Raw genomic sequence first — 10,000 nt, 5'->3', positions numbered from 1 at the left:
CTCTCTCTCTCTCTCTCTCTCTCTCTCTCTCTCTCTCTCTCTCTCTCTCTCTCTCTCTCTCTCTCTCTCTCTCTCTCTCTCTCTCTCTCTCTCTCTCTCTCTCTCTCTGATGGCTTTTGCTGATGTGTTCCTCTACCTTCTTCCTCTTTGTAACCTTTTCCTTGCTCTCTCTCCCCCTCACCCCATCTCTCTCTCTCTCTCTCATATATATATATATATATATATATGTATATATATATATATATATATATATATATATATATATATTTTCACTTTCTCTCTCTTTTTCTCTTTCTCTCTCTGTCTTTCCCTCTCTTTCTTTCTCTCTTTTTTCTTTCAATTTCTCTTTTCGCCTCTCTTGATCTTCCTTTCATTCCTCTCTTCTCTATCTCCTCATCTAATCCTTGCCCCTTTCTCTTACACATTTACTCCTGTATCTTCTTCCTATTGTTTTTTCCTTCTCCCTCTCTCTTTCCTTCCTCTCCTCTTTCTCTTTTTCAATTTCTCTTGAACCACGCCTCTTCTCTTTCCATTTTTTCCAAAGATTATCTTTCACTTTCAACAGACCTCCCCCCCCCATCTCCCCCAGCTATCTCGGTCCATTCTATTCTCCCCCTCTCTCCCCCAAATCCGCCTCCCTCTCCTCCTCTTCCTCTCTTCTCCCCCTCCTCCTCTCTCCTCCTCCCCTCACTCCGCCATATCCATCGAAAACCTATCTCTATTCCTCTCTTTTGGGGGAACCAATCTTAGCCCCTTCTATTCATTCTCTCCCCTCTTCCTCCTCCTCTCTCCTCCTCTCTCCTCCTCTCTCACCCCTCTCCCTCTGTACACTATTATGTTTTTCCAATCGATTTTATTTATCTATCTATATGTCTGTCTGTGTCTCTCTATCTGTCTGTGTTTCGTCTTTGTTTGTCTGTGTGTCTGTATATGTCTGTGTCTCTGCCTCCCTCCAAACACCCTACCCTTCCCCCCCGCCTCTCTCTCCTCGCTCTCTCACCCCTCTCTCTTTCTCTCTTTCTCTCTTTCTCTCCTCCCTTTCTCTCTTTCTCTCCCTTTCTCTCTTTCTCTCTCTTTCTCTCTTTCTCTCCTCCCTTTCTCTCTTTCTCTTCTCTCTTTCTCTCCTCCCTTTCTCTCTTTCTCTCCTCCCTTTCTCTCTTTCTCTCCTCCCTTTCTCTCTTTCTCTCCTCCCTTTCTCTCTTTCTCTCCTCCCTTTCTCTCTTTCTCTCCTCCCTTTCTCTCTTTCTCTCCTCCCTTTCTCTCTTTCTCTCCTCCCTTTCTCTCTCTCCTCCCTTTCTCTCTCTCTCCTCCCTTTCTCTCTCTCCTCCCTTTCTCTCTCTCTCTCCTCCCTTTCTCTCTCTCTCTCCTCCCTTTCTCTCTTTCTCCTCCCTTTCTCTCTTCCTCTCCTCCCTTTCTCTCCTCCTCCTCCTCCCTTTCTCTCCTCCCTTTCTCTCTTTCTCTCCTCCCTTTCTCTCTTTCTCTCCTCCCTTTCTCTCTTTCTCTCCTCCCTTTCTCTCTTTCTCTCCTCCCTTTCTCTCTTTCTCTCCTCCCTTTCTCTCTTTCTCTCCTCCCTTTCTCTCTTTCTCTCCTCCCTTTCTCTCTTTCTCTCCTCCCTTTCTCTCTTTCTCTCCTCCCTTTCTCTCCTCCCTTTCTCTCTTCATCTCCTCCCTTTCTCTCTTCATCTCCTCCCTTTCTCTCTTCATCTCCTCCCTTTCTCTCTTTCTCTCCTCCCTCTCTCTTTCCTACCTTTCTCCCTTTCTCTCTTTCTCTTTCTCTCCTCCCTTTCTCTCTTTCTCTACTCTCTCTTTCTCTCTTTCTCTCCTCCCTTTCTTTTTCTCCTCCCTTTCTTTCTCTCCTCCCTTTCTTTCTCTCCTCCCTTTCTCTCTTTCCTCCCTTTCTCTCTTTCCTCCCTTTCTCTCTCTCTCCTCCCTTTCTCTCTCTCTCTCTCTCTCTCTCTCTCTCTCTCTCTCTCTCTCTCTCTCTCTCTCTCTCTCTCTCTCTCTCTCTCCCCTCCCTCTCTCTCTCTTCCCTCCTTCTCTTGCCCCCACTACTCTCAGACCTTCTCTTCCCTTGTTCTCCTCCTCTTTTTTCCGTTTCTTCTTCTCTTCCTTTTCTTTTCCCTTTCTTTTTTAAATTCCACCTGCCCTTCTTCTATTTCTATTCTTCCCCTACCTTCTAGTTCTTCTCCTCCTCTTCCTCTCTTTCCTCTTGCACCATTTCCCTCTTCTCATTCTTCTTATTCTTCTCCTCCTCCTTTTCCTCCTCTTGCACTTCTTCCCTTTTCTCACTCTCTTTATTCTTCTCTTCTTCCTCTCCTTCCTTTTCCACCTTTTCCCTCTGCTTCTCTTTATTCTTCTCCTCCTCCTCTTCCTCCTCTTGCACCTCTTCCCTTTCCTCATTCTCCTTATTCTTCTCATCCTCTTCCTCCTCCTCTTCCTTCCCCTAATCCTCCATCCTTTACTTAATTTCACCTTCGGTTCTATCCACGGTTATTCACCTCTTCTGGACGCTGAAAAACCTTTCATCTAAAGTTCTTACAGCTAGAGTAAAGATAAACAGAAATTCATAACTACGAGTCATCAACGGAATAAAAGCCGATCTACTAAACGAAAATTGCTGTGTTAATAACCATTCAGAAACGTCGATGGATAGCATGCCAGCGCTAAGTTTAAACGTGTTTAGACAATTTGATTGAATTCGTGTCATATTACTATAAAGGGTTCCTTCATTTTGCCCCTAAATCTTCTATCATTGATATCATTTCCTTCCTTGTACTCATCATACGCACGCACGTACACACACACACACACACACACACACACACACACACACACACACACACACACACACACACACACACACACACACACACACACACACACACACACACACACACACACACACACACACACACACTTTTTAATCTGATAATATATATGACTCCCATGTTTAAATAAAAACGTGTGATCCTAATCTACTTGAGAAAAATATCAAATAGCTTTATAAAGCATTAAAATCACCCAACAATGACCAAAAATAATATACGATGGAAGTCGGGTTCATGACTCAAAACTAACCCTTCCCCACCTTCCTTCACACTCCTCACCCCTCCATTGTCCCTCCCCCACCTCCTCTTCCCCTATCGTTCCTCCAACAGGCCTTTCTTCCTCTCCCTCGACTCTTCTTCCCCCTCTTTTTTTTCCTTCCTTGCCCCTTTTTTCCTACCTCCTCTACTCTTATCGCCCCATTTCTGAAAGACCATCCTTTCTATTTCCCCTCCCTTTCTCATCTTTCTCCTCTCTCTTCTTCCTCATCTTCCTCCTCTTTCACCTCTCCTCTTCCTCCTCTTTCACCTCTCCTCTTTCTCCTCTTTCATCTCTCCTCTTCCTCCTCTTTCATCTCTCCTCTTCCTCCTCTTTCAACTCTCCTCTTCCTCCTCTTTCAACTCTCCTCTTCCTCCTCTTTCACCTCTCCTCTTCCTCCTCTTTCACCTCTCCTCCTCCTCTTTCACCTCTCCTCTTCCTCCTCTTTCACCTCTCCTCTTCCTCCTCTTTCACCTCTCCTCTTCCTCCTCTTTCACCTCTCCTCTTCCTCCTCTTTCAACTCTCCTCTTCCTCCTCTTTCAACTCTCCTCTTCCTCCTCTTTCAACTCTCCTCTTTCACCTCTCCTCTTCCTCCTCTTTCACCTCTCCACTTCCTCCTCTTCCACCTCTCCACTTCCTCCTCTTTCACCTCTCCTCTTCCTCCTCTTTCACCTCTCCTCTTCCTCCTCTTTCACCTCTCCTCTTCCTCCTCTTTCACCTCTCCTCTTCCTCCTCTTTCAACTCTCCTCTTCCTCCTCTTTCACCTCTTCTCTTCCTTCTCCTTCAACTCTCCTCTTCCTCCTCTTTCAACTCTCCTCTTCCTCCTCTTTCACATCTCCTCTTCCTTTCTATTTTCCCTCCCTTTCTCATTTTTCTCCTCTCTACTCTTCCTCAACTTCCACCTCGTTCACCTCTCCTCTTCTTCCTCTTTCACCTCTCCTCTTCCCCCTCTTTCAACTCTCCTCTTCCTCCTTTTTATCTTCTCACTCGTATCACTTCTTCCTTTCTACACTCCAGCTTCCTTTTTCCTTTTAATTTTATCTTTATATACGAACAATTAGAAAAATGTGATGATAAATATTTTCTCTTTACAGAGAATCACTCCGAAAAGAAGTGCATTCTTTCATTCAGAGAATCCAGGAAATGAAAAATTGGAGAAGAGATTTCCAGAGCCTTTTACTGGAAGACAAGAAAGACAAAACCTACTGGTTACCTCTTCCGAACAAGATAACCAAACAGAAGAGCAGGAAGAAGACGAAGACTCTACGCCTAGAGGCGCTGAGTAGCTACGGCTGAAGCCGTCACCTTTTTTTTGTGTGCTAGGACTGCTGGAGAAGGTAACAATCTCTGCTGGGAATTGGGAAGGAGTGCGACACTCGAACCCAGAACTAAGCGAATACGAGTCCAGGACACTTGCGATGACGTCACTAATTTATATACAGAAGAGATATGATCCGCATCCAAATGCTTGGGAGAGAGAGAGAGAGAGAGAGAGAGAGAGAGAGAGAGAGAGAGAGAGAGAGAGAGAGAGAGAGAGAGAGAGAGAGAGAGAGAGAGAGAGAGAGAGAGAGAGAGAGAGAGAGAGAGGGAGAGAGAGAGAGGAAAGAACACGAAGTGTTACCTCTTTATACAAAGGTTCCAGTGAGGAAAAAAAGAAGAGTCTGAAGGGAAAGGTTCAGTCCAGAGTGAAGGAATCAGAGTGCAGGTCACGTATTTTGAGGAAATAAATGGAACGAGTTAAGCTCTGGTCACACATTCAAAATTCTCGTCAAATGTTGTGAATTTGAAAAGCTGCAAAACGACTTCGGCTACATTATTCTAGATTTCCCTAAAGACAATTCAACAATGTGTCTAATATTCGTATAGATTTAACTTCTCTCAGTTCGTTATCTTACTACCCAATTTATGACGTAAAGGTGATTTGACATTTGGAAGTTCGAAAAATAAAATAGTGTAGCCGAAGTCGTTTCTACTTAAACGAACTCGCTTAAGTCGCGTTGGTGTGACGGACTTTAGAAGAGGTACCTGGCGATTGTGTCGGCTAAAAAGACCGGCGGTTCAATTTGGACGTAATTTTAGTCCATTTCCCTGTTGGGGACCCCAAGGCAATTGTAAAATATTCCATAATAAATTTAAGTGAAGAAAATAAGTAAACGAGTATGTAAATAAATGAATTGACAAAGAGATTAATAGACAAACAAATCAATCAAATGATTCATGAATAAATTAATAGACAAATGTATGCAAAAATAGACAAGTAAATAGATAAATAAATTGGTAAATATAGATAAATAAATGAATAAATAAATAAATAGATAGATAAGAAAAAAAAATGCGTACATACATATACCAAAGACCTTACATGGGAGGCAATCAAAACACACAGGTATAAAAACCACTCCCACCCATTTCATCCTCACAAAAAATAAAAAACAATAATAGTAATAATAACAAATAATAAACAAATACATAAGCAAATATATAGATTGAATAATTGATAAATAGATAAATAAATTAAATAATTAATAAATTGATAGATAAATAAATAATACAACCAAATTAATAAATAAATGCATAATCAAGTTATATATAGGAATGAAAAAAAAATGTGTCTCCATTAGTTTTGTGATGTGTAGTTCCGAATACAAAGACATGTCTTTGAAAGCCCATCGACCAACTCTTTCTTGCAAACTTGCAAGGAGCTTCACACAACAAGTCACGATAACCATAAGGTATTGAGATCTTGTGCTAGCCTCTCAGTAATCTCATCTCCTTACCCTTTTACCTTATTTCCCCTTTATTTCCTTTCATCCTTATTTCCTTTCTCCCCTTTTTTTGTCTTCCCTTTTCCTCCTCCCTATTTTCCACGTCTTTTCCTTCTTCCTATCCACCCTTTTCCTCCTATCCTTCTTCCTATCCCCCTCTTCTTCCTATCCATCTTCCTATCCCCCTATTCTTCCTATGCCTCTTCTTATCCTCCTCTTCCTCCTATCCCTCTTTCTATCCCCATCTTCCTCCTACTCCTCTTCCTCTTACTCCTCTTTCTATCTCCCCTCTTCCTTCTACCATTTTCCTTCTCTGCCTTTCCTCCTCCCCTTCTTCCCTCTTCATCCCTTTTCCTCCTCCCCTCTCTCTCGACCTCTTCCTCCTCCCGTCTCCCTTCGCATCTTCCTCCCCTTTCCTCCTCCCCCTCTTCCTCCCTGTTTCTCCTCCCCTCTCCCTCCGCCTCTTCCTCCCCTTTCCTCCTCCCCTTCTTCCCCCTCCCCTCTTCTTCCTTCCCTCTTCCTCCGCTTCTTCCTCCCTGTTCCTCCTCCCGTCTCCCTTCGCATCTTCGTCCCCTTTCCTCCTCCCCCTCTTCCTCCCTGTTTCTCCTCCCCTCTCCCTCCGCCTCTTCCTCCCCTTTCCTCCTCCCCCTCCCCTCTTCCTCCCTGTTCCTCATCCCCTCTCCATACGTCTCTTCCCCCTCCCCTCTTCATCCCTGTTCCTCCTCCCCTCCCCCTCCGCCTCTTCCTCCCTTTTCCTCCTCCCCTCTCCCTCCACCTCTTCCCCCTCCCCTCTTCTTCCCTGTACTTCCTCCCCTCTTCCTCCCTGTTCCTCTTCCCCTCTCCCTAAGCCTCTTCCTCCCCTTTCCTCCTCCCCCTTTTCCTCCGTTTACCCTCCCCTCTCCATCCGCCTCTTCCCTTTCCTCCTCCCCCTATTCCTCTCCTCTTCCTCTCCTTTCCATTCCTCTTGGCGTTCGCTTCGGTACGCGAGTTATGGACAGATATTTTTATATTTGGTTCCTTCGGTACTGCCCAAGTTGGAAGAATTCTTGGAAGAACGACGCCGTAAAAATGGACGAAATTGTCAGATTTCCGAGACAATTATATCAACCACCCCTTTCTGCCTCCTGGCATTTTCATCCTCAGCTGAATAAAAACTTGCTTGGCGCAACAAAAAAAAAAAAAAAAAAAAAAAAAAAAAAAAAAAAAAAATGGAAGAATAAGAAATTGAGGCGAATAGAAATTGAGGCGAATAGAAATTGTTACGTACACTGTACATCATTTTTCCATCTCTCTAACGCTGGGTCATCTTATTCAAACATGTATGAACCCTTCACAGCTAGAGGGGTTGGTTAAAGCTGCAAAGAAACCATGGGCAGAAGTTTATGAAAAAAACCTAAATACAAACACGAAATCGATAAATAATCAAAAAAATAAACAACATGAATATATATATTAATAAATACATAACTAAATAAATTAATTAATAAAAGTAAAATAAAATAAATAGGGAAGACGTGAGAGATGTTAAATAGAAATATGGAACATAAATAACTAAAATAATTAAACAACATGAATATACATATCAATAAATACATAAATAACAAAATAAACTAATTAATAAATGCAAAATAAAATAAAGATGGAAGACGAGAGAGGAGTTACATAGAAATATGAAACAGACAAATGATTAAACAAATAAACAATATAGATATATATATTAATAAATATGTTTATAAATGAATTAATAAAAGCAAAATAAAATAAAGAGGGAAGACGATAGAGAAGACGGGGGAGGAGGGGAGACGGGAGAGACGGGGGGAGGGGGAGACGGGAGAGACGGGGGTGTTGGGGGAAGGACGAGGAAGGCAATGAGACAGACAAGAGACTACCCACAATCACCCACCCACCCACAGCTCACCCTAACTCACACAAACAAGCACGCTTTTGACTACATGTACTCACACCTAAACTCATGTACACCTACACAGATTCACATGCACACAAAGACGCATGTACACACACACGCACGCATGCACACACACGACTCGTGGCGCAGTGGTAGAGTTCCCGGCTGCCGCAGCGGCGGTCCGGGTTCGAATCCCGTCCAGGACTGAAATAGTTTCAGTATCGCTGCGCTGCGGGTCGTTACTCCAACTCTCGTGGGCGAAGAGTTAGGTGTGTGTGTGTGTAAGGTCACAGCATTACCCATAGATCGGTCATATAAGAGCTCTGAGCTCTCTTCCGGGAAGGTAATAGCTGTCTATCACGACTAACACGTGATCCAAGACCATGAATCATGATAAATCACAGGTACATGCACACACGCACGAGTGCACATGTATACGCACACACACACATCCAGCCCTACTCACACACAGGCAGCTTTGTAGTCTGAGTGCAAACGTTTCATTTCATTCATAATTCGTGCTGCAGTGAATCAAATACCATATACAAATACATAGCATCATCTCTACAACCATACTGAAGCCGTTTATCATACACAGCTGGACGTTTACAAACATGACAATATAAGTGTGTTTACACAGTCATGACTTCGGCAACAACGCTACATTCTTGTTGTAGTAGTTTTCATTGATTCGTGGCTCTCGATGAAAACCACAAAAACCACTCACGATGACCTCACGATCTTGAGATCGTGGAGTTCTTGTGGTGGCCGAAGTCGCGACTTCGTAAACATGTACTAAGAAGATCTACGACTGTGTCCGTCTGTTTGTTCTCCCGTGAGTAGTTCGAGCGGACGGCCAAGGATCTAAAGAAAACGGACCTTAATGCCAGATCACCCTGGCAAAGGTGGTTCAGTGACTTTGGTTTACGAATTATTATGAGAATTATTGTGAGACACCTGGATGAGATTACTCAAAATTTCAGTGACATCACGTAACGCATCTTTTTTTTTTACAGATATACTTTGAAACACGCTCAGACGATATTTTCTTCTTATTCACTTGCTCGTTTATTTGTATACTTATATATTTGCTAATTCATTCATACATATATAATACACACGTTCCTTCCTTCCTTCATTCATTTCAATAAAATCCGTCAAAATACGTGACGATAATTATTGTCTACTAAAATTCCCTTACCAACAGAAACCTAAAAGGTATACTTTGACACACACTCAGACGATATTATCTCCTGATTTACTTACTCGTTTATTTGTAGACTTATCTATTTGCTCATTCATTCATACATATATTATTATACACGTTCCTTTATTCATTCATTCATTTCAATAAAATCAGTCAAAATACGTGACGATAATTATTGTCTACCAAATTTCCCTTACCAACAGAAACCTAAAAGGTATACTTTGACATAATCTCAGACGATATTATCTCCTGATTTACTTATTCGTTTATTTGTATACTTATATATTGGCTCATCCATTCATACATATATAATTATACACGTTCCTTCCTTCATTCATTCATTCATTTTAATAAAATCCGTCAAAATACGTGACGATACTTACTGTCTACCAAAATTCCCTTACCAACAGAAACCTAAAATGTTGCCTTGGGAACCATTCAGTTTAGTGTTAACTACACAATTGAGGTTAGTACAACAAGGCTGAAAAAAACTGTACATTACCATGGCCTGCGTGAGTGGAGTTCCCGCGATGTATACCTGAAAGTGTAGTTTCGACTCATGCAAAATCAACATGCCTGTGCTTTGTCTTGAACTACGAATTCTTCCAATAAATCATGAAACTTTAGCCATTTGACTAGACAATAACTAAATAAATTAACGCAAATTCTCAATATAAGATGTGACTTGACATTCTTTAATTTTACTAGTCTAAAGGGCCATTCACACTGTCTAACAGTTTGACAAACCCGGTTTGTCAGACAAGTGTTTGAAGTGATGTTTGACCGTGTGAATGGGGTATTTGGTCGTCAAACACATTTGTCAAACGTGTTTGACAACCAAATACCCTATTCACACGGTCAAACTCACTTCAAACACTTGCTTGGCAAAGCGGGTTTGTCAAACCGTTTGGCCGTCCAAATGACCCTTAAGCGACATAACACTATTTCTTTACTTGTATTGACTCATTAAACTGGATTGGTTTATCATCACCTTTATGTACATTAGCAAAGGGAATAAAATACTATTTTGCACAGTCAA

Source organism: Oratosquilla oratoria, chromosome 32 (assembly GCF_046742065.1).
Source record: "Oratosquilla oratoria isolate Oo_2021 chromosome 32, ASM4674206v1, whole genome shotgun sequence".
Taxonomy (NCBI): Eukaryota; Metazoa; Arthropoda; class Malacostraca; order Stomatopoda; family Squillidae; genus Oratosquilla; species Oratosquilla oratoria.
The sequence above is the reverse complement of the archived record's forward strand: the minus strand, read 5'-3'. Positions refer to the sequence as shown.